The sequence below is a fragment of the Macaca thibetana genome, chromosome 2, assembly GCF_024542745.1.
Source record: "Macaca thibetana thibetana isolate TM-01 chromosome 2, ASM2454274v1, whole genome shotgun sequence".
NCBI lineage: Eukaryota > Metazoa > Chordata > Mammalia > Primates > Cercopithecidae > Macaca > Macaca thibetana.
This window is the reverse complement of record NC_065579.1, coordinates 72,160,482-72,185,897: the sequence shown is the minus strand read 5'-3', so window position 1 is coordinate 72,185,897 and position 25,416 is coordinate 72,160,482. Positions and strand designations below refer to the sequence as shown.

The following is a 25,416-nucleotide window of genomic DNA, read 5'->3' as shown; positions in this document are numbered from 1 at the left end:
AAAATATTTTCCTGTATAATATTAACATAGTCACCTCTATACCAATGCAGTTATAAATCGTACATTTTAGTTTTGTACTATGGAGAAAGAGGTCCAGTAAAATGAAAGTGCCCAGGGCCCACAGTAATCATAATGTGGCTCTGCCATCCACTTATTCTGCTTTACCTCCAAAGACACTCATGAAACACAGCATTACTGAAGGAACTATGTATTATTTACCATTCAACACATGTTGATTCCCTATAGAATTCTGCAGTGACTATTCTAAGCTTTTAATATGTGCCCCCCTTAAGATACATCCTCACACACACACCACACACATGCACGTGTGCACAAACACACATACTCAGCACCAGCTTCATGAACAAGTGACTGGTGTAATTACAAAGGGCCCTGAACTTAGAAGTGTCCCATGCTCAGGGTTTGATGGCCCCTGCTCACCATCTTGAAATATCTATTAATTTTATCTTGGAATTTCCTTTTATCTTGGAATTTCCTTTTAGTCAGGTGGGACAATGGAGCACACACCAGGGACTTGGAGCATCAGCTCATGCACAATTCCACCTCTAGTCTTGGGAATAGTAGATACCCAAGAGAGATGTATTAATTTAAAATGAATAATAATATACATACTTGGTAACAAAATACTTGCTTAACCTAAAAGAGATATAATAAAACAATTCACTTATCAAGAGACAAATCTTTATGAAAGATGAGGAATTTCAGCTGGGACATGAAAAATTATCTAAAGGCTTCATTAGATCTAGAAGTAAATGACCCCTGGCACTTAGCATAATATCTTGGGGATAGTAGATACCTAAGAGAGATGTATTAATTTAAAATGAATAATAATATATACATACTTGGTAACAAAATAACTTGCTTAACCTCAAAGAGATATAAGAAAACAATTCACTTATCAAGAGACAAATCTTTGATCCAAAAGAGCCAGTGGTACCAAGAATATATTTGGCTGATGTTAGAAATATTTCAACAAATGTCACAGGATGGACCAAGATTTAAGTCATTCATTTTTAGAGAGTGTATCTGATTCCAAAAGGGAGAACTCTGTTAGCACCTGATGTGACAATGTTAGAAAAATACATTGTCAGGCTTATCATTTAAGACTTTCTGACTGCAGGCAAACAAGACATAGATGAGGTTCTCAGTGAGAATTGAACAAGGAAGATAAATTTGTAAGGGCTGAAGTGCTTTAGTAAAGAAACATGCGTCTAACCCCTGTGCTCTTTCTTCCACTACTGTTCTGAATGTGATTTTGTGGATTCACAAAGGCAGCACAAATGAAAGAGACGGAAAAGTACAGGCTAGTAGCATTCAAAAGGAAGCAAAAGCTGTCTGGATTCAGGCTGATAACGCTGAATTTGTCTAGGGACGGATTCTCTTGAAATTTGCACTTGATGCTCAAGAGGCTGTACCAAGAATTATCAGCAATAAGAAGGCACTCTAATTTAGCTTATGAAGCAGTTAGTGCTCTGGTTGAATGGACATTGATTAGAAATTGGAAGAATGTGCTGTAGTAGGTCAGAGTTTTATCATGTATGTTTCAAAAATGGGAAGTTCAACACAAAATATAAACTATATTTAGAGGTAGACTTTAATTTATAAGATTGTATCTATTTATGATGAACCTGGCATTTGCTCTTACACAACGTTGTAGAAGAACGCGCATTCTCAGAAAAGAGAAAAAGCACAGAAGAAGCTGCCTCAGAGAAAAGGAAAATATAGATGAGAAGAACATAAAGTTACTTTAAAATATATAATAGAACATTTATTTTACCATTAACATTCTACTCAAAATACCAAGATAAAAATGAAATATTTAAACTTTTGCAAAATATAATAATCAAATATGGAGAAAAAAGAAATAAATAAAATAATAAAAAATTACCTATTTAATAAAATTAATTAACGGTAACAAGTTAAATATATCTTAAATAACACTTAATTTATATTCTTGGGGGACAGGGCACACTAAACAACCACAAAAGCAGCAGAAACCTCTGCAGACGCAAACGACTCTGTCTGACAGCTTTGAAGAGTGCAGTGGATCTCCCAACACGGAGGTTGAGATCTGAGAAGGGACAGACTGCCTGCTCAAGTGGGTCCCTGACCCCTGAGTAGCCTAACTGGGAGACATCCCCCACTAGGGGCAGTCTGACACCCCACACCTCACAGGGTGGAGTACACCCCTGAGAGAAAGCCTCCAAAGCAAGAATCAGACAGGTACACTTGCTGTTCAGCAATATTCTATCTTCTGCAGCCTCTGCTGCTGACACCCAGGCAAACAGGGTCTGGAGTGGACCTCAAGCAATCTCCAGCAGACCTACAGCTGAGGGTCCTGACTGTTAGAAGGAAAACTATCAAACAGGAAGGACACCTACACCAAAACCCCATCAGTACGTCACCATCATCATCAAAGACCAGAGGCAGATAAAATCACAAAGATGGGGAAGAAGCAGGGCAGAAAAGCTGGAAATTCAAAAAATAAGAGCGCATCTCCCCCGGCAAAGGAGCGCAGCTCATCGCCAGCAACGGATCAAAGCTGGACGGAGAAGGACTTTGACGAGTTGAGAGAAGAAGGCTTCAGTCCATCAAATTTCTCAGAGCTAAAGGAGGAATTACGTACCCAGCGCAAAGAAACTAAAAATCTTGAAAAAAAAGTGGAAGAATTGATGGCTAGAGTAATTAATGCAGAGAAGGTCATAAATGAAATGAAAGAGATGAAAACCATGACATGAGAAATACGTGACAAATGCACAAGCTTCAGTAACCAACTTGATCAACTGGAAGAAAGAGTATCAGCGATTGAGGATCATATGAACGAAATGAAGCGAGAAGAGAAACCAAAAGAAAAAAGAAGAAAAAGAAATGAACAAAGCCTGCAAGAAGTATGGGATTATGTAAAAAGACCAAATCTACGTCTGATAGGGGTGCCTGAAAGTGAGGGGGAAAATGGAACCAAGTTGGAAAACACTCTTCAGGATATCATCCAGGAGAACTTCCCCAACCTAGTAGGGCAGGCCAACATTCAAATCCAGGAAATACAGAGAACGCCACAAAGATACTCCTCGAGAAGAGCAACTCCAAGACACATAATTGCCAGATTCACCAAAGTTGAAATGAAGGAAAAAATCTTAAGGGCAGCCAGAGAGAAAGGTCGGGTTATCCACAAAGGGAAGCCCATCAGACTAACAGCAGATCTCTCGGCAGAAACTCTACAAGCCAGAAGAGAGTGGGGGCCAATATTCAACATTCTTAAAGAAAAGAATTTTCAACCCAGAATTTCATTTCCAGCCAAACTAAGTTTCATAAGTGAAGGAGAAATAAAATCCTTTACAGATAAGCAAATGCTTAGAGATTTTGTCACCACTAGGCCTGCCTTACAAGAGACCCTGAAGGAAGCACTAAACATGGAAAGGAACAACCGGTACCAGCCATTGCAAAACCATGCCAAAATGTAAAGACCATCGAGGCTAGGAAGAAACTGCATCAACTAACGAGCAAAATAACCAGTTAATATCATAATGGCAGGATCAAGTTCACACATAACAATCTTAACCTTAAATGTAAATGGACTAAATGCTCCAATTAAAAGACACAGACTGGCAAACTGGATAAAGAGTCAAGACCCATCAGTCTGCTGTATTCAGGAGACCCATCTCACGTGCAGAGACATACATAGGCTCAAAATAAAGGGATGGAGGAAGATTTACCAAGCAAATGGAGAACAAAAAAAAGTAAGGGTTGCAATACTAGTCTCTGATAAAACAGACTTTAAACCATCAAAGATCAAAAGAGACAAAGAAGGCCATTTCATAATGGTAAAAGGATCAATTCAACAGGAAGAGCTAACTCTCCTAAATATATATGCACCCAACACAGGAGCACCCAGATTCATAAAGCAAGTACTTAGAGACTTACAAAGAGACTTAGAGTCCCATACAATAATAGTGGGAGACTTCAACACCTCACTGTCAACATTAGACAGATCAACGAGACAGAAAGTTAACAAGGATATCCAGGAATTGAACTCATCTCTGCAGCAGTAGGACCTAATAGATATCTATAGAACTCTCCACCCCAAATCAACAGAATATACATTCTTCTCAGCACCACATCGCACTTATTCCAAAATTGACCACATAATTGGAAGTAAAGCACTCCTTAGCAAATGTACAAGAACAGAAATTATAACAAACTGTCTCTCAGACCACAGTGCAATCAAACTAGAACTCAGGACTAAGAAACTCAATCAAAACCGCTCAACTACATGGAAACTGAACAACCTGCTCCTGAATGACTACTGGGTACATAACGAAATGAAGGCAGAAATAAAGATGTTCTTTGAAACCAATGAGAACAAAGATATAACATACCAGAATCTCTGGGACACATTTAAAGCAGTTTGTAGAGGGGAATTTATAGCACTAAATGCCCACAAGAGAAAGCTGGAAAGATCTAAAATTGACACTCTAACATCACAATTAAAAGAACTAGAGAAGCAAGAGCAAACACATTCAAAAGCTAGCAGAAGGCAAGAAATAACTAAGATCAGAGCAGAACTGAAGGAGATAGAGACACAAAAAACCCTCCAAAAAAACAATGAATCCAGGAGTTGGTTTTTTGAAAAGATCCACAAAATTGACAGACCACTAGCAAGACTAATAAAGAAGAAAAGAGAGAAGAATGAAATAGACACAATAAAAAATGATAAAGGGGATATCACCACCGACCCCACAGAAATACAAACTACCATCAGAGAATACTATAAACATCTCTACGCAAATTAACTAGAAAACCTAGAAGAAATGGATAATTTCCTGGACACTTACACTCTTCCAAGACTAAACCAGGAAGAAGTTGAATCCCTGAATAGACCAATAGCAGGCTCTGAAATTGAGGCAATAATTAATAGCCTACCAACCAAAAACAGTCCAGGACCAGATGGATTCACAGCTGAATTCTACCAGAGGTACAAGGAGGAGCTGGTACCATTCCTTCTGAAACTATTCCAATCAATAGAAAAAGAGGGAATCCTCCCGAACTCATTTTATGAGGCCAACATCATCCTGATACCAAAGCCTGGCAGAGACACAACAAAAAAAGAGAACTTTAGACCAATATCCCTGATGAACATCGATGCAAAAATCCTCAATAAAATACTGGCAAACCGGATTCAGCAGCACATCAAAAAGCTTATCCACCATGATCAAGTGGGCTTCATCCCTGGGATGCAAGGCTGGTTCAACATTCGCAAGTCAATAAACATAATCCAGCATATAAACAGAACCAAAGACAAGAACCACATGATTATCTCAATAGATGCAGAAAAGGCTTTTGACAAAATTCAACAGTCCTTCATGCTAAAAACGCTCAATAAATTCGGTATTGATGGAATGTACCTCAAAATAATAAGAGCTATTTATGACAAACCCACAGCCAATATCATACTGAATGGGCAAAAACTGGAAAAATTCCCTTTGAAAACTGGCACAAGACAGGGATGCCCTCTCTCACCACTCCTATTCAACATAGTGTTGGAAGTTCTGGCTAGGGCAATCAGGCAAGAGAAAGAAATCAAGGGTATTCAGTTAGGAAAAGAAGAACTCAAATTGTCCCTCTTTGCAGATGACATGATTGTATATTTAGAAAACCCCATTGTCTCAGCCCAAAATCTCCTTAAGCTGATAAGCAACTTCAGCAAAGTCTCAGGATACAAAATTAATGTGCAAAAATCACAAGCATTCTTATACACCAGTAACAGACAAACACAGAGCCAAATCAGGAATGAACTTCCATTCACAATTGCTTCAAAGAGAATAAAATACCTAGGAATCCAACTTACAAGGGATGTAAAGGACCTCTTCAAGGAGAACTACAAATCACTGCTCAGTGAAATAAAAGAGGACACAAACAAATGGAAGAACATACCATGCCCATGGATAGGAAGAATCAATATCGTGATAATGGCCATACTGCCCAAGGTTATTTATAGATTCAATGCCATCCCCATCAAGCTACCAATGAGTTTCTTCACAGAATTGGAAAAAACTGCTTTAAAGTTCATATGGAACCAAAAAAGAGCCCGCATTGCCAAGACAATCCTAAGTCAAAAGAACAAAGCTGGAGGCATCACGCTACCTGACTTCAAACTATACTACAAGGCTACAGTAACCAAAACAGCATGGTACTGGTACCAAAACAGAGATATAGACCAATGGAACAGAACAGAGTCCTCAGAAATAACACCACACATCTACAGCCATCTGATCTTTGACAAACCTGAGAGAAACAAGAAATGGGGAAAGGATTCCCTATTTAATAAATGGTGCTGGGAAAATTGGCTAGCCATAAGTAGAAAGCTGAAACTGGATCCTTTCCTTACTCCTTATATGAAAATTAATTCAAGATGGATTAGAGACTTAAATGTTAGACATAATACCATAAAAACCCTAGAGGAAAACCTAAGTAGTACCATTCAGGATATAGGCATGGGCAAAGACTTCATGTCTAAAACACCAAAAGCAACGGCAGTAAAAGCCAAAATTGACAAATGGGATCTCATTAAACTAAAGAGTTTCTGCACAGCAAAAGAAACTACCATCAGAGTGAACAGGCAACCTACAGAATGGGAGAAAATTTTTGCAATCTACTCATCTGACAAAGGGCTAATATCCAGAACCTACAAAGGACTTAAACAAATTTACAAGAAAAAAAAAACAACCCCATCAAAAAGTGGGCAAAGGATATGAACAGACATTTCTCAAAAGAAGACATTCATACAGCCAACAGACACATGAAAAAATGCTCATCATCACTGGCCATCAGAGAAATGCAAGTCAAAATCACAATGAGATACCATCTCACACCAGTTAGAATGGTAATCTTTAAAAAGTCAGGAAACAACAGGTGCTGGAGAGGATGTGGAGAAATAGGAACACTTTTACACTGTTGGTGGGATTGTAAACTAGTTCAACCATTATGGAAAACAGTATGGCGATTCCTCAAGGATCTAGAACTAGATGTACCATATGACCCAGCCATCCCATTACTGGGTATATACCCAAAGGATTATAAATCATGCTGCTATAAAGACACATGCACACGTATGTTTATTGCGGCACTATTCACAATAGCAAAGACTTGGAATCAACCCAAATGTCCATCGGTGACAGACTGGATTAAGAAAATGTGGCACATATACACCATGGAATACTATGCAGCCATCAAAAAGGATGAGTTTGTGTCCTTTGTAGGGACATGGATGCAGCTGGAAACCATCATTCTTAGCAAACTATCACAAGAACAGAAAACCAAACACTGCATGTTCTCACTCATAGGTGGGAACTGAACAATGAGATCACTTGGACTCGGGAAGGGGAACATCACACACGGGGCCTATCATGGGGAGGGGTGATGGGGGAAGGATTGCATTGGGAGTTATACGTGATGTAAATGACGAGTTGATGGGTGCTGACGAGTTGATGGGTGCAGCACAGCAACATGGCACAAGTATACACATGTAACAAACCTGCACGTTATGCACATGTACCCTAGAACTTAAAGTATAATAATAATAATAAATTAATTAATTAATTAAAAAAATTTATATTCTTTTACATGCTTATACATAAATGGTACGTTTACCCTATAGAATATTATGCAGCAGTTTTAAAAAATAAGTTTTATTTCAATGTGCTGGAATGAACATATATCTATGTCATAATACTAAGTCAAAGAGAAAGAGAGAAAAGAGTTCATGAAACTATATGTGACATGATATGGATGACTGTGTGTATGGATATATAGATATATATGAAACAGAGAGAGAACCCCTTATCTGGAATGCTTGGACCCGGAAGTGTTCTGGGTTTCAACTTTTTCAAATTTTGGAAAGTTTACATTATACTTACCAGTTGAGTATCCCTAATCCAAAAATCTAAAATTGAAAATGCTGCAATGAGAATTTCCTTTGAGCTTCAAAAAGTTTCAAATTTTGGAGCATTTCAGATTTCATATTTTCAGATTAAGGATATTCGGATAATCAACCTATGTGTGTGTACATATACGTGTGTGTGTGTGTGTGTGTGTGTGCATCTAAGTAAATGTTTCGAATCTGTACACACACACAAATACATATATTTTAGAAGGAGACCACTAAGTCTAAGGATGCCCAGAGAACTGATAACAGCAGTTAAATCCTGGCAATGGGAAGGGTAAGCACAAAAGGTAGAAAGATTACTGAAGAAATAACTTCATTTCCTCATTAGTATTATATGTAGTATAATAAGAATGAATTGCTTCTGTGCTTTTAAATTTACATGAATTGTGTCTCTAACACTGGAGATCTGAAATCACCAATGTCATGTGGATGCTAATCTCTATCAGATAGTGAATATATAACATATTCTATATATAATAACATTGCTGCAATTATGCCTTTCCAGGGTGTTCTTTAACTTCTTCAGTGACTTAAGATGAGCTAGAAGCAAAGCCAATTTCCCACATTTCAGAATCTAAACTTCAGAAAAAAGCATCATTATTTACCACACAGAAGATTTATTTTATTTTATTTTTATTTTTATTTTTTGAGACCGAGTCTCGCTCTGTCACCTAGGCTGGAGTTTAGTGGTGCGATCTTGGCTCATTGCAACCTCTGTCTCCCAGGTTCAAGCAATTCTCCTGCCTCAGTCTCCTGAATAGCTGGGATTAGAGGCATGTGCCACCACACCCAGGTAATGTTCGTGGTTTTAGTAGAGATGGGGTTTCACCATGTTGGCCAGGCTTGTCTCAAACTCCTGACCTCAGGTAATCTGCCCACCTCAGCTTCCCAAAGTGCTGGGATTACAGATGTGAGCCACCATGACTGGCTGGGTTTTTAAGTATTTTTAAGTGCCTGCTCCAAACATATGGTAGAGTAAGTTATATCTGATATCTACAACACCATACAAAAGTACCTCAGAGATATTGCAGGTTCAGTTCCAGACCACTGTAATAAAGTAAATACGGAAATAAAGTGAGTCACATGAATTTTTTGGTTTCTTAGAGCATTAAAGATTATATCTATACTACACTGTAGTCTACTAACTGTGCAATAGCATTATGTCTCAAAGACAATGTACATACCTTAATTAAAAATACTTTATTGCTAAAAAATGCTAATGATCATCTGAGCTTTCTGTGAGCCATTATCTTTTTCCCAGTGGAGGGTCATGCCTTGATGTTGATGGCTGCTGACTGATCAGTTGGTAATTGCTGAAGTTTGGGGTGATGGTAGCAATTTCTTAAAATAAGACAACAAAATTTTGTTACATAAATTGACTCTGCCTTTCATGAAATATTTCTCTGTAGCACACGATGCTGTTTGATAGCATTTTACTCAAAGTAGAGCTTCTTTCAAAATTGAAATCAATACTCTCAAATCTTGCTATTGGTTTATCAACTATGTTTATGTAATATTCTAAATGCCCTGTTGTCATTTAAACAATGTCAACACTCTCTCAAGATTCCTTCTCAAGAAACCACTTTCTTTGCTTATCTATAAGAAGCAACTCCTCATCCATTAAAGTTTGATCATAACATTGCAGCAGTTCAGTCACATCTTCAGGCTCCACGTCTAATTCTATTTCCCTTTCTGTTTCTACCACATCTGCATTTACTTCCTCCACTGAAGTTTTGAACTCCTCAAAGTCATCCACAATTGTTGGATGAAGTCTTGAACTGCTCAAAGTCATTCACAACTGATTCTAAGCTCCTGTTCATGTTCATATTTTGAATTCCTCCCATGATCACAAGTGTTCTTAATGGCATCTAGAATGATGAACTCTTTCCAAAAGATTTTCAATTTATTCTTCCCAGATCTATCAAAGGAATCACTACTTATGGCAGCCATTGCCTTATGAAACATACTTCTTAAATAAATAAGCATCATTGTCACTCCTTGATCCATAGGCTGCAGAATGGGTGTTGTGTTAGCAGGCACAAACTCATTAATCTATTTGTACATCTTCCTCAAAGCTCTTAGGTAACCAGGTGTATTGTCAATGAGCAATAATATTTTGAAAGAAATCCCTTTTCTCTGAGCATTGTCTCAACAATGGGATAAAAAATATTTCATCAACCACACTGTAAACAGATGTGCTGTCATCAGGCTTATTTGTTCCATTTATAGAGCACAGGCAGAGTAGATTTAGCACAATTCTTAAGGATCTTAGGATTTTTGGAATGGTAAATAAGCATTGGCTTCAACTTAAAGTCACTAGATGCATTAGCCCCTATCAAGAAACTCAACCTGTCCTTTGAAGCTTTGAAACCAGGCATTGACATCTCTCTAGCTATGAAAGTCCTAAATGGCATATTCTTCCAATAGAAGACTGTTGCATCTCCATTGATAATCCACTTTTTAACACAGACACCTTTATCAACTAGCTTAGCTCTAGCTTCTGGATAACTTGCTGTTGTTTCTCTGTCAGCACTTGCTGCTCCAACTTGCACTTTTATGTTATGGAGACAGCTTTCTTTAAACCTCATTACCCAAGATCTGCTGGCTTCTAATTTTCCTACTGTAGCTTCCTTACCTCTCTCAGCTTTCATGAAAGTGAAGAGAGTTAAGGCCTTGCTCTGGATTAGGCTTTAGCTGGAGAGAATGTTATAACTGGTTTGATCTTGTACCCAGATCAATACAACTTTCTTCATACAGCCATAAGGTTTCTTATGATTCATGGTTGCATTGGAGCAGAACTTTTAATCTCCTTCAATAACTTTTTTTTTCTTTTTTGCATTAACAACTTAGCTAACTGTTTGGTACAAGTGGCTTTTGACATGCCTTTCTCACTAAGCTTAATCATTTCTAACTTTTGATTTAAAGTGACAGACATGTGAGTCTTCCTTTCACTTGAACCCTTAGAGGCCATTGCAGGGCTTTTAATTGGGCTAATTTCAATATTGTTGTGTTTCAGGGTGTAGGGAGGCTTAAGGAGCAGGAAAGAGATTGGGGAGCAGCCGGATGGTGAAGTAGTCAGAATACATACAACATGTATTGATTAAGTTCACCATCTTATTTGGGCATAATTTGTGATACCCCCAAACAACTATATTTACATCAAAGATCACCGATCACAAATTATAACAGACATAATAATAAAACATATTGAAATATGGCTAGAATTACCAGAACGTGACTCAGAGACATGAAGTGAGCACGTGCTGTTGGGAAATATATGGTGTTGATAGACTTGCTGGACACGGGGTTGCCACAAACCTTCAATTTGTAAAAACTGCAGTATCTGCAAAGCACAGTAAAGTGAAGTGCAGCAAGACAAGTATGCCTATACTTTTTTTAAGGAGGGAGTCTTTAATACTTTTATTAAGATTTTACCACAAATTCTACAGAAACTTAAAAATCCAGAAAGAATTATTACATGTAATTCCAAACTGATTACTGTTGCTTCAGTTTTGTTTTGCTTTTTTAATTTTTTTTAACATCTGAATCACATTTGATAGTTGGCTGAACATTCTTTTAACTATTCCACAGACAATAATTATCCTTACATTTATTCTAAATCTTTATGCAAACCATATGGCACATTTTGAATTTTGCAGGTTCTAATTAAAAGTGTCCATTCAAATTAAACAAGGTCATCAGAAAAACCATATTGAAATCCACAATAATATTTTAAGAAAAACTACACATAGATAGCAATATAACAGACCCATTGTCATTTAAATCTATGAAGTCTTCATATTTATTTGTAACACAAAATATCAGGAAACAAAGCACATCACTTGTTCGTCTTTGAAATATGCAAAGAAAACTAAAATGTCAGGGATTCAAGCAGGTAGGCAAAGAAAGCAGCAACTGCTGAATTACGTGTGCCAAGTTACGAGTGTTCCTCAGCTCAAAACTGCTGAATTTGCACTCACTAAATGTGTCAACCTCTTCTCATGATAGGCTAGTGTAGTGGATGCTATCAGATCTACCATCCGCATCCCCTTTCAGTAAAGAAGGCTTCCACACCGTGTGCCAGGAGTGCCGCCAGTCTACAGCCTTTAGCTGTACCCTTTCTTGGGGTGCTGTTGCTGAAGATAGCTCCCTTATCCAAGGACATGTTTCCTTTCTGGGACAGCACAAATCCAATGACTGGTTCACGTGGAGTATAAAAACCCAACCCCTGGTTCTATGTGAGGACTAATGTGAAGGGCTATCCCAGTTTCAGAATGTCCCTTAAGATGGGCTGAAGCTTTTGTGTGACTGCATCACCCTCCATTTTCTCCTGTCTGTTCCTGATCCCCCACCTTTCTACCCACTGTTGGTGAGCCTAAGGGCACTCCCTATAAAATGTTGGCTCATTTATCTCCATCTCAGAGTGTGCTTCCTGGGAACCCACCTTATGACAATTCATTTAAAAATTGGGCTTAAAACCAAGTATGAAACAAAATAATTCACAAGTAAAAATTTTCAAAAAAAAGTAGTTAAATGTTAATGTTGGAAATAATTTGGCTTCCAGATTTATGGGAATATATAACGTAGTTCTGAACATATAACAGGTTTCTGTGAAATGACATTTTATTATTAATTAATTTCTAAGAATGAGTCTATTGGTGGAAACTACTGAATTTCTTCTCTGAGGCTCTCCTGAGATTAAAGCAAAAAAAAAAATGTTTAATAAAGAGAGATAAAACTGTGGTAAAGAAAAGATGTTTATTAAGTGCAAGTAAAATTATGGGTAATTGAAAATAAGTGGAAAGACAATTAAAGTGGAAGCTTGCGCTCAGAAACCTGGACAAAATCCCATAGGCATTGTAACTGAAAAAGATAAAACACAGCAAAAGAGTGACAAATTATTTAGTTACACAAATCAACATCAAGAAAAGATAGTTTTAAAAGGCAGAGCTTTAATGTGTTTTCTTAAAAATAATAACGGCAGATAAATTTCTGGTTAACTGAATCAATAAAAAACAGACATTTACTAGTAATGTGAGGTTATGTGGAAGACACAAAACATTAATACTCAGCCCCCATCATCAACAAACTTCAAATGTAATTTACTGAAATTTCCCAGAGACAAACCTTTTCTTTTTCTTTTTTAATTTTTAATTGCTGTGGGTACATAGTAGGTATGTATATATTTATAGGGTACATGAGATGCTTTGGTACAGGCATGGGATGCATAATAATCACATCATAGAGAATGGGGTATATATCTTCTCAAGGATTTATCCTTTATGATACAAACATTCTAATTGTACTCTTTTAGTTATTTAAAAACATACAACTACATTAACTGTACTTACCATGTTGTACTATCAAATACCAAATCTTTTTTATTATATTTTTTTGCACCCATAAACAATCTCCACCTCTCTCACAACCCCCAGTACTCTTCTCAGCCTCTGGTAACCATCTTTCTACTCTCTACGTCCATGAGTTCAATTGTTTTGATATTTAGATTCCACAAATAAGTGAGAACATGTGATGTTTGTCCTTCCGTGCATGGCTTATTTCACTGAATGTAATGATTTCCAGTTCCATCCATGTTGTTGCAAATGACAGGATTTCATTCTTTTTTATGGCTGAATAGTACTCCATTGTGTGCATGTGCCACATTTTCTTTATACATTAATCTGTTGAGGGACACTTAGATTGTTTCCAAATTTGGGCTACTGTGAACAGTGCTGCAACAAACGTGAGAGTGCAAATATCTCTTCGATATACTGATGTCTCTTTTTTTGGGTATAACTCAGCAGAAGGACTGCTGGATCATATGGTAGCTCAATTTCTAGTTTTCTGAGGTACCTCCAAACTGTTTTCCATAGCGGTTTTACTAATTTACATTCCCAACCGACAGTGTACAAGAGTTCTCTTTTCTCCACATCTACACCAGCATTTGTTATTGCCTGTCTTTTGAATAAGAGCCATTTTCTCTGAGGTGAGATGATATCTCATAGTTTTGATTTGCATTTCTCTGATGATGAACAAGCTTTTTCTTAAAGAAGAAATTCAAAAATTCATAAACTCTGTATGCACTTTTAACTGAAGCTGTAATTTTTTTAACCAAGAGGAAAGTTGTATAAAGAAAAGATACTCTTGCTCAATTTCATCTAATTTTTAATTTATATTACAAGGTGGAAAATGCTCCATTTTTTGTTAGAATCACCTTTATTTTGATTTGCTACAAATGCTTAATAATTGTTTCATATATTTCACTCAGTATAAAAGAAAACTTTACCTGTAATTCTAATAAACTCTGAATAAAACACCTTCAAGATTCTCTCAAAGGTTTCTTTAAGCAAGAGTAATAACATTTGGTATAATACGTTAAGTATAAGTACAGAAATTACAGGATAAGGATATAAAAGATTTATTTTAAAATATATTGAGTATAAATTTTGACATTTGGTATCATTTTCTTTCCTTTAATAAAAATATATTAGAGATTTTTATAGTAGAGATTTTCAAATTTAATTGTTCAGAAATATATTTTGAGCCCAGAAAAATACTTTCTATTACTTTTAAATATCCTCACATCCAAATGTATCTCTAATATTCTCATGAATATTTTCACAGAAATTTAATACACATATTTCCCATTTAAATCATACATTATCAAAATGTCATCTCAAAAGTAATGTGCTGAATCTTTCTATTATCAACTTATGAAAGATTTTCTTTTGATTAAGAGCAACATACATATTTAAAAGCTACTGTTTATTTCCTCACACCAAACTCACAAAGTTCAGGACCGTAAACATACTTCCTTTTTTACATTAATGAGAGGAAAATGAATAATCTAGCAACTGGTCTCAAAAACATTTCTAAACATAGAAAGGAGGAAGCAAATGAGTTTTTAATACAGTGAATACAGTTCAGTAAGCTCATTAGCATCGTATCCAAACCTCTTAGAATACTGTATTAAAAATCCTGACAATCTCCCTAGGGGATAGAGATAAGAAGTCTTTTTTTATATATACTCATCCCTTGAAATATTAAGGGACAGCAAAAAGTGTTAATTTACTTTCCACCTCCCCTATTCCCACCTCTTCATAAGACGAAAGACAAAGGTGACTTCGGCTGATAAATTCTTGGGTGATTCTAGCTCACTGAGATTATTCTTTTCTGATATTGTTGTAACACTTACTGATTCTAAAATTTGCTTAATATTTTCAAAAATGTCAGTGAATGAGTTCAATGAGAGAACAGGGAAGTGAAGAAGACCCAGATTACAGATTGAATCCCAGGATGAAATCTAAAGAAATTACTTTATTATCTGGAGGCCATTAGCTACTATTTTTTTACTATTAAGCAGACCCTATACACGTGCATTTTTGTTTTCAAAAAGAGAGAGAGGTGTGAATAACCTTGTCCAATCCATAATGAAAAACCTCAAATTCACTTAATGTATATATATCATTGTGTATCAGCATTAATATCCCTGTAAAGGGTGACACAGTACTCTTCTCCTCTAAACAAGTGATGACAGGTAGATATTACAGGTAAATAGATAGACAGATGGATCTCAAGATTTTAAAACTAGAGCTTACACAATCTTCTTAAGCTAAGGAAATTGGTCCCTACCCTGTTCTCAAGCTTACTTCAGGCATAAACATTTTAAAATATTATTATGATTATAAAGGTAACACATTACTATTGTTACAAGATGGAGACAACAGGAAATAATTTTTTCAAAAGGAAATTAAATATCCCAAAAAGTCACTATTGGGAGAGAATCTATGTTAACATTTTGGTGTATTTTTTTCTAGTCTTCACACAAAAGTCTAACACTTTTTATATTTTCCCAAATTCTTTCCCCACTGAAGTCTGGTAAAATTCCCTTCAAGATGTTTAGGCTTTCAAAACCTGCAGCATTGCGACCACTTTGTGAGACAAATGGATTCAAAATCCAGGGAAGGAGTGCCTAAATGTAGGTGAGGAGAGTAGATTAGATGAAGAAATGGGTGGAAAAACCCTTTTATACTTTCCAGACTCCTAGGAACATGGTAAGAAAAAAATGCATTACTATTGCAATATAGTATTCTACTTGCCACAGTTTTAAGTTAGAAAAGATTCCAAATTAAAATAACTTTGTGCATAAACAAAATTCTAGAAGGCTTAGTTATTCTAAATGACTAATTCCTGGAGATGCTAAGATTGTCTTGGCATCGCTGTAGAATTTTCATAAACACAGGGACATTGACTGATTGCATCCAAAGATACATCCCAATCACTCAGAATAGAATTCACAGACCACAAATAGTTCGTTTGACTAATATTCCTGAAGTCACTCAGCACACTACCATTTGCATATTGTAAAAGATTTAATGAAAAATTCATAGAGGACTTGATTACACTAATGACTTTGGTTATATTGGGCCTTTCTTTATAAACCTGGATAAAGTAATGTTAATAATACTAGCCTACTTTTGTGCCACACTTTACGACACTTTCAAATGCAGCCTGTTTTTTTTAAATAAGTGCTACTGGAAGGAGAATTAGCAGATAAGATATTGGTAAATGAGGGAATTAGGATAATTTAATGCATTGGTTCAGATCTAAATTTTTTTTTAGCATATTAGTGTTTTGCCCAACCAAGTGCCAGCAGATAAATGTACACTACACAACTTTAGGACTATGTACAATGCCTCCCTTACTCCATATTCTTCCTCTCAACTTGGGTTAACCAAATCCATGCTCTTGGAAGCATATACCCATTGCACTTTGTATACTTTGACCTGCCTTCATAGCTCAAAAGCCTCAATCCTTCCTTACCTCCTTTTATCAAGCCAACTTCTCTCTTTCTCTCTCTCTCTCTCTCTCTCTCTCCTTTTTCTCTTAAAGCAAAGTTCTATATTCACTGCAGAATAGATTTATTAGGAATTTCATTTGTCTTTGAAATTGCAATAGTATTGTTATGAGTATGGTCATTTTAGATAGAGCTCAGGTTATAAAGTTGCATTTGTTTTCAGTATTATGCCCTTATTTTTAAAATTTCATTAATGATTTTTAGGGCTGTGAGGTTTTCTAAGAACTTGTATTACAGTAGAAATACTCATACATTGTATTTTTTGTTCGTCTTAACAAACTTATGAGGCTCATAATCTTGTGAAAGAAGCTTCATCACTGTGACTGACAAAAAATGAATAAATAAACGTATGAGGTAGGCAGGGCTATTTCCTCCATTTCACAGATGAAGAAACAGGTTCAAAGAACTTAGATGTTCATCCATCAGCACATGGCAAGTAATGGTCAGAAAGAGTCTGGAGCCCTGGCCTACTGATTCGTATTCTAATGCTCTTGATACAGTAACACACTCAACATTGTTAATAACTATCTGCATACATTGTTTTATTAATTATGATCTGCCTTATAATGTAGTTTCACAGATTAAAATTAGTATTTCAAAATTTGATGCTTATTTTGTTTAGGTGTTCAAAATTCATCTGATTAGCTACTCTTACTTGTGACTCCCTTGAATGCCTTAGAACATAGTAGAAACCCTACCTTTTATTCTCCACTGCTCATTCCTATCTTGTCCAGGAAAAAAACAAAAAACAAAAAACAAAACAAAACAAAAAAGCACAATACATCAGCTGCACTGCTGAGGGATTGAGGTCTTAAAAAGAATGCTCTAATTCACAAATAAAAATCCCATGATTGCACATTGGTCCTGGTGTTTCAGAAGACTAATGTTTGCTGGAAAGGTATTACAGGGCTTTCTACCCAAGAGAGGAGAAAACAGACCTGGCTAAAATGGGCAAGTGAATAATCAGATCATCCCTAAATACGGCTACATAGGATGATTCATTATAGATTCACCCATGACTATGCAGTGCACTTTACTGAACACCTTTCACGTATGACACATTGTTAGGCACTCAAACACAGAAACAAACATTACACAACCCCTGCCCTCTGGCACAAAGGAAAAAAAGACTGGTGAGAAGTCCTACTGGAAAGGCTTGGAAGTGGTTCTCAAAATTAATGGTATCCAATTTACCCGGAGGGTTTACTAAAACCAATTGGTTAATTAAAACAAAAGGATTGTTGTTTTAATTCTAAGTTTCTGTTTTTTTAGGTCAAGAGTGGGGTCTGAGATTTTGCATTTGTAACATTCTTTTATGTGATGCTAAGGCTGCTGGTTACTTAACCTTGTCAAGCTTTTATTATCTGTATAAATTGGACCTCAGTAATAGTGTCTAACCCATAAGATTGGTTTGAGGATTTAAAAAATTGACAGCAAAGAGCCTAGTACATAGTGAGGAGCCAATAAATGTTAGCTTCTAATATTATTTTCATTATTATTAAGGTGTTTTAGGAGGATCTTTTCAAATTCTCTCCTCATTAAAAATATTTGAAATTTCTTTACCAAAGACAAACTGATAAAAATTAAGTAAAATTCTGAGAGAGTTTACTTGTAGCAATACTAAGAATTAAACCAGCAATAACCTATTCTTCCCTTATTCTGCTTTTGGTATGGTGGAGACCACTGGGCATCTAAGACGAGCTGATAAAGGTGAAAGTATTATCCTGAGGAGAAGATCAAAGCAACAACAAAAAAGAGCTTGAAGTGAAACAGTCAACTTAAAAATCCTCTGTCTGTCCTACATCCCCACTTAACACACACAGATTTCCATGCAGGAACCAGAACTCCATCTACACTTTGCCTGTCTCTGTTAAAGCCATTATTATAATAGCAGAATCATTAAAGAAGAAAATATTGGACTCCTTTTTTCAGTTGAAGGTCTGCTGTTTCAAAACTCAAGCTGCGTCCAGTTCTGTTAACATGACAAGCCTCCTCAACATTTCCTCAGCAGGACATGACATATGTTGAAAATAAGGTTATTGGATAAAAAATACAGAAAATAATGATTGATCTCCCATGGAAAACAGCTGCTTCTTGTTAGCAGTTAAACAAATGCTCTTTTGCTGGGTTTTGAATAATTTTTTTTTTTTTTTTTTTTTTTTTTTTTTTTTTTTTTTTTTTTGAGACCCAGTCTCACTCTGTTGCCCCGGCTGGAGTGCAGTGGCACGATCTCGGCTCACCACAACCTCCACCTCCCGGGTTCAAGTGATTCTCCTGCCTCAGCCTCCTAAGTAGCTGGGATTCCAGGCATCCACCACCACGCCTGGCTATTTTATTTTATTTTATTTTATTTTGCATTTTTTAGTAGAGACGCGGTTTCTCCGTGTTGGCCAGGCTGGTCTCGACCTCCTCACCTCAGGAGATCCAGATTACAGGCCTGAGTCACCACACCTGGCCAGGTTTTGCAGAAATCTTAATGCTAAATACAGAGACATTCCAAAAAAAGGCATATACGGTCCAAAACGAATACAGAAAATGCCTTTCCTTAACAAAATTTCTCTGAAACTTGAAGTACATAAAAATCTCTAAACAATTAATACCCAAGAAAGGTGAGGCCTGCCCTAGGCCAATGAAAAAAATATGAAGTGTTTATTAGAGATGGGTTCTTTACTACACATAGGACAATACAGAAACAAACAAACAAACTAACTAACTAAATCAAAATGACCTAAACATTAGATAGCAGAAGCAAACTAGTATAGTATCCATGTGATAGATTATTCTTTTGTGTTTTCCTTGCTAAAGATGTGATGCCCCATTAAAGTATACAAAGAATATGCTTTCATTGGGTTTGTGAATATCTCTTCTAAGTGTCAATTTTATTAATGATGCTCTAGGCTTTAAAAAAATCAAAGAAGTTACTACATGAAAAAGACACTTGCACATGCATATTTATAGTAGCATAATTCACAATTGCAAAAATGTGGAACCAACCCAAAAGCCCATTAATCAACGAGTGGATAAAGAAACTGTGGTATATATACGTAGGATGAAATACTACTCGGCTATAAAAAGGAATGAATTAATGGCATCTGGAGAGACTTGGGATGAGATTGGAGACTATTATTCTAAGTGAAGTAACTCAGGAATGGTAAACCAAACATTGTATGTTCTCACTCATAAGTGGGAGCTAAGTTATGAGGATGCAAAGGCATAAGAATGACAATGGACTTTGGGGACTCAGGGGGAAAGGATGGGAAAGGCGTGAGGGATAAAAGACTACAAATATGGTGCAGTGTACACTGCTCGGATGATGGGTGCACCAAAATCTCAAAAATCACCACTAAAGAACTTACTCGTGTAACCAAACACTACCTGTTCCCCCAATAACCTATGGAAATTAAAACAAAAATATTACGATCAATTAGGAATAGAAAGATTTAAAATGTGCCATTAAATAAAGTACCTAATATTTTAAGAAATCACTTTCTGTTTCAGTGAACACAAACTTACATAAAATGGAAGCATACTTTAATTCCTGGATGACATTTTAACCATTGTTCTTAGGGGGTTGGATTTTTTGCAGTCTCTTGATACAGAACTCACAAATGATGAGCATCAACTGTATATTCTTCACCACTTTAAAGATATTGCTTCATTTGTTTTCTAGATTCTACCATTAAAAAAAAAAAGTATGGCATTTTAGACATTCTGTCTTTTCAACCTTGCTGATTTTAGAATTTTTTCTTTATTCCTGATTTTCTGAGGTTTCACTAGAGGTGGTATGACTTTAATCTTAATTACCTCTACAACAGTTAATGTTCACTTCTAATCTGAAAGTATATATCTTTCTCTAATTCTGAAAAAAACATTTTTAGCTGTCCTCTCTCCAAACATTCCTTCTTTGCCATTTCTCCTGTTTCTGAGAATCCTAATTCCCATATACTGGAACCCCTCAATAGATCATCTGTGTAGCTTAACTCTTCTTCCATATTTTTTATCTCTATGTAATTTGGCTGTGTGCTATAAATGAAATCCTCAGCATTATCTTTTGCTAATTCTTTCTTAAGTTATATCAATACCTATATGCACAATTTTGACACTTTTATGTGATGCCTCCTCATTTTTGATTCACAGTTGCCGGTTTTTGTTTCATTAATCTTTTAATATTCCTTTTTCTGTCTTTTTGATGATTTTGACCATAGTTAATTACAAGCCATTTATTACTATTATTTGCTTGTTGATGAAACCAAATTCATCTTCTAATGTCGAGGGTTTCTTTTTTAAGCTTTTTTCCTGGGCATTGTTTTTTGTTTTTTTGGTTTCATTTTTGTGTGTGTGTGTTTTTTTTTTTTTTTGAGACAGAGTTTCGCTCTTGTTGCCCAGGCTGGAGTGAAATGGCGTGATCTCCGTTCACTGCAACCTCCACCTCCAGGGTTCAAACAATTCTCCTGCCTCAGCCTCCCAAGTAGCTGGGATTACAGGCATCCACCACCATGCTGGGATCATGGGTACCACAACCACACCCAGCTAATTTTTGTATTTTTAATAGACACAGGGTTTCATCATGTTGGTCAGGCTGGTGTCGAACTCCTGACCTCGGGTGATCCACCCTCCTCGGCCTCCCAAAGTGCTGGGATTACATGCATGAGCCACCCTGCCCAGCCGGCATTGAGTGTTTTTCTTTAGTGGCAACTTCAATCTGCATGAAAGCATTTTTTTTTCTCTGCTCTCTCTCTGAACTCATTCCTCCCTTCTATCAGTTTGGCAGCTGCCTGCATCTGGACTGTCCAGGAGAGGTATTGCATGAGGGCATGCATTCCAGAAAATGGAACTAACACAGACTGTCTTGGAACAATCAGGTGGGTTGGCCTAGTTCTGAGTCCTTCTCGCCATCCAATGTATGTAAAATAGAACAAGCAGCTTAAGTCAGCCTTACTTTCCTAGCCCCTAATTCCCTGCAGTGAGTTCTGCCCTGGTACCCTGATGTTTTGGGTTGAACTGTGTCCTCCACAAACTTACACATTGAAGTTCTAACCTCTAGTATCCCAGAAGGTGACCTTATTTGGAAAAAGTGTCATTGTAGATCTAATTACTTAGAATTAGGTCATACGGAAGTAAAATGAGTTCCTAATCTAATAATTCTGGTGTCCTTCGAAAAAGAACACCATGTGAAGAGAAGGATACCCACAAAGGGAGAAAGCCACACAATAACGAAGGCAGAGATTGGGGTGATGTTTCTGCAAGCGAACAATCAGCATTGATTGCCAGCACAACACCAGAAGCTAGGGAAGAGGCCTGGAACAGATCCTTCCATAGCACCTTCAGAAGGAGCGTGGCCCTTCTGGAACTTCGATCTCAGGCTTCTATCCACCAGAATGATTAAACAATAAATTTCGGTTGTTTAAGCCTTTATTTTGGCAGCCCTAGCAAACTAACATATCTACCATATGTGGGGTTCTTTAAGTCTCTGTTAGGAGTTTTTGTGCCTCGACTCTTTCTAGAAATGGAGCCCAAAATATCTGAGACTTTAGCTAAGTCCGTCCACATCCACTTACAACTCAGTGTTTCTGTTGCTTTTTTGTAACATGAAAGAGTCTTCTTTTTATCTTAATTTTTTTAGTTTGGTTTTTTAAACCTAATTTTAAAAATATATTTTATTTATCACTAACATATCTCTGGACAGAATTAAAAGAGTTTAATATGGGAACTCACATTATAATAATTCCCCAGAATACCTATTTTCTAAATATTATATAAGAAACATATATTCTTTTACAAGTGTAAAAAAGATTTTAAGGAAAAAAGACACACTTAACAATGTATATTTTGATCCATGGTTTTAACAATATTTTACAGAGGAAAGAAAAAAATATGAAGAAAAGAGAAAATGAAGAAGCAACAACAATAACAACAACAACAACAACAAAAAACCATCAAAAAAGGAAGTCCATATTACTCTAAGAGGATAAGTCAGATTTATCTACACACAGATTCCAAGGAGCAGGAAAATTTTTTTTAAATCAATAATAAAAAATCGATTGTTATTTCTATTTTCCTTTGATTAATATTAATATTTTCTAATCCACTGTTCTAGATATAATGGTTCCCTTAATTCTTTCACTGACCAGCTTTCACCCATGTCTGTTTAGAGAAAAAAATTGCAACACTAAATCAGATCCCCTAAGAAATGCGTGTGGGTGGCATCAAGTTTCCTAGTAGGTCTTTTAGGAAGCTGGGTGGAAGGATACACTTTGCCGCCTGGAGACCAACATTCATATGCATTTGTGCTATTTTCTCTGACAAACAGCTTGCACTGTTAAAATAAACCGCTGATAAAACCTTTCAATGATTCCAGATTCAGAGTATCTGCAAACATCAGCCATGGCCAATAAACCAATCAAACAGCCTAAAAAATTGTAAACAGAGTTGAAGTCAGTTTGTAACATATATTTAAAAATATCTAACAAACCTAAGATCTAGGTCATGCATATAAAAAATAGATAATAATTATATAAAGCAAGGGCAATTGAATTATCTCCCATACAATTCTTACCACATTTTTATCATACACTTTTTAAAAGCATTTCTGGTATATAAGCTAACACACTTTCAATGTAAATTCCTCATTGGAGAGGTTATAAATATCTTTGCACAAGACGTTTATGGGGTAGGTGTCATTGTAGAAAGAGTACTAGATTTGGAGTAAAAAACAAACTCTGGTGCCATAAGTTATTGATCATAAGAAAATTTTAATCTTTCTGAGTCCTCTTTTCCTCATAAGTAGAAGCAGGAATAGTATCACTTTCCTTACATGGTAGATTATGTCAATAATGAAGTATTATTTAACAATTTATTTACATTACTAGAAAAACATGGGGAGAAAAATGACTGAAAAACAGAAAAAGAGTAAAATTCAGCAAAAACGAATTATCTCTTTGAAAAGTAAAGATACATCATGGCATCGTTATTTCAACTTGTGAAAGAATATATACGTGTCTAGTCATAATGTGCAGGCTGACTTAAGTGCGTGGCTTGGGCTCAGATACACTGGCCTTGATCTTTTTGCTTCATGTTTTGAATCAGTATGGTGGAGTCAGAGATTTGAGTAATATTTAGTTCACATAAAGGGCCTGATGAACCAAACCCACATAGGTTCAACTGAATTCCTATTTATGGATATATTAGTAGATAAAAAACCTTGGACTGTTCTTTTTTCACAGTGAATCATGTTCCTGGTGAGTAGATCTATTCAATAAATCAAATTATAGATGGGAAAATAGCCTTTGCACTATGAAAAAAGAAAGTCATGAGCCTTTACTTCCTTCAAGCTGAACAAGCCCAGTGAGACTTCCCCTCGTCTGATGGGCTGGAAAGCAGACTGTTCCTTGGGCAGAGTCAGAAACATTCAATTAGTCAAAATTTTTTTTTCTATGAGCCAGCAATGTGTTGGGCCTTAGGTAGTATACAGATGTATGGGAAGGATGCTGCACTCAAGGAATGTTGAGTCTAATAAGACAAATGTGTGAACCCCTAACTATAATAAAAATAAGATTGAGTTTTGTGTAGATTTTATGTGAGTGTGCCGTGAGTAATGGAAAGAGAAATGAAAGGAAGCAGGCTGAGCGTGGTGGCTCATGCCTGTAATCCCAGCACTTTGGGAGGCTGAGGCGGGCGGATCACCTGAGGTTGGGAGTTTGAGACCAGCCTGACCAACATGGAGAAACCCGTGTCTACTAATTAGTCAGGCATGGTGGTCCATGCCTGTAATCCCAGCTACTTGGGAGCCTGAGGCAGGAGAATTGCTTGAACCCTGGAGGTGGAGGTTGCAGTGAACGGAGATCACGCCATTTCACTCCAGCCTGGGCAACAAGAGTGAAACTCTGTCTCAAAAAAAAAAAAAAAAAAAAAAAAAAAAAAAAAGAAAGAAAAAAAAAAAAAAGAAAGAAAGAAATGGAAGGAAGCAAATGTTGAGGCACTAGGAGTGTCAGAAGAGTAGGCATTTTCCGTACATTTTTCCATTCAATGTAACCTTCCCAATAGTTCCACAAAGTAGAGATACCACCCACATATTAGCTATGGTCAATTTGTCCTCAGGAAATCTAGAGAAGATTAGCTTCAATAGTCCTTTTGCCATTAGTTGACAGGGACAGTGGATAATTGGGAAATTATATCCTCATTCGTGGGAAGCTGAGAATTCCTGCTACAGGGCAGACAGAATGTTATGAATGTCCTTGCTGCACTGATGTTTTCATTTATCATAAGTGATAAATCAGAAATATTTGTTTTATGGAATGTAATAATTTTTTGTTACAATATTTATAACTATAAAATTTTAATTATTTAAGCACCTCCCTTATCCCCCCTTTATTTGCCAAAGCATCCTAGTTTAGGCAATCAGTGTAACTGAAGCAGTGTCCTTGTCTGGGGTAAATTTCCAAAGTTTGTTGTCTCAACCCAAGGGAATCAAGGACATGGACACATGAGAAATGGGTTTAGGAGTGGAGGTTTAATAGTCAAAAGAAAAAGAAAGGAGAATAGCTTTCTCTCCTGGGACAGAGAAGGGCACCTGAATGGGGCTTCCGGCCCCAAGGAA

The 25,416-nt window shown here is 36.4% G+C and overlaps 1 protein-coding gene across 1 annotated transcript in view; it reads right to left on the bottom strand.

The window, feature by feature from the left end:
* LOC126948943 (EGF-like and EMI domain-containing protein 1) overlaps positions 1–25,416 on the bottom strand; it is a 491,125-nt gene that overhangs the window by 19,983 nt on the left and 445,726 nt on the right. The window lies entirely within an intron of this gene.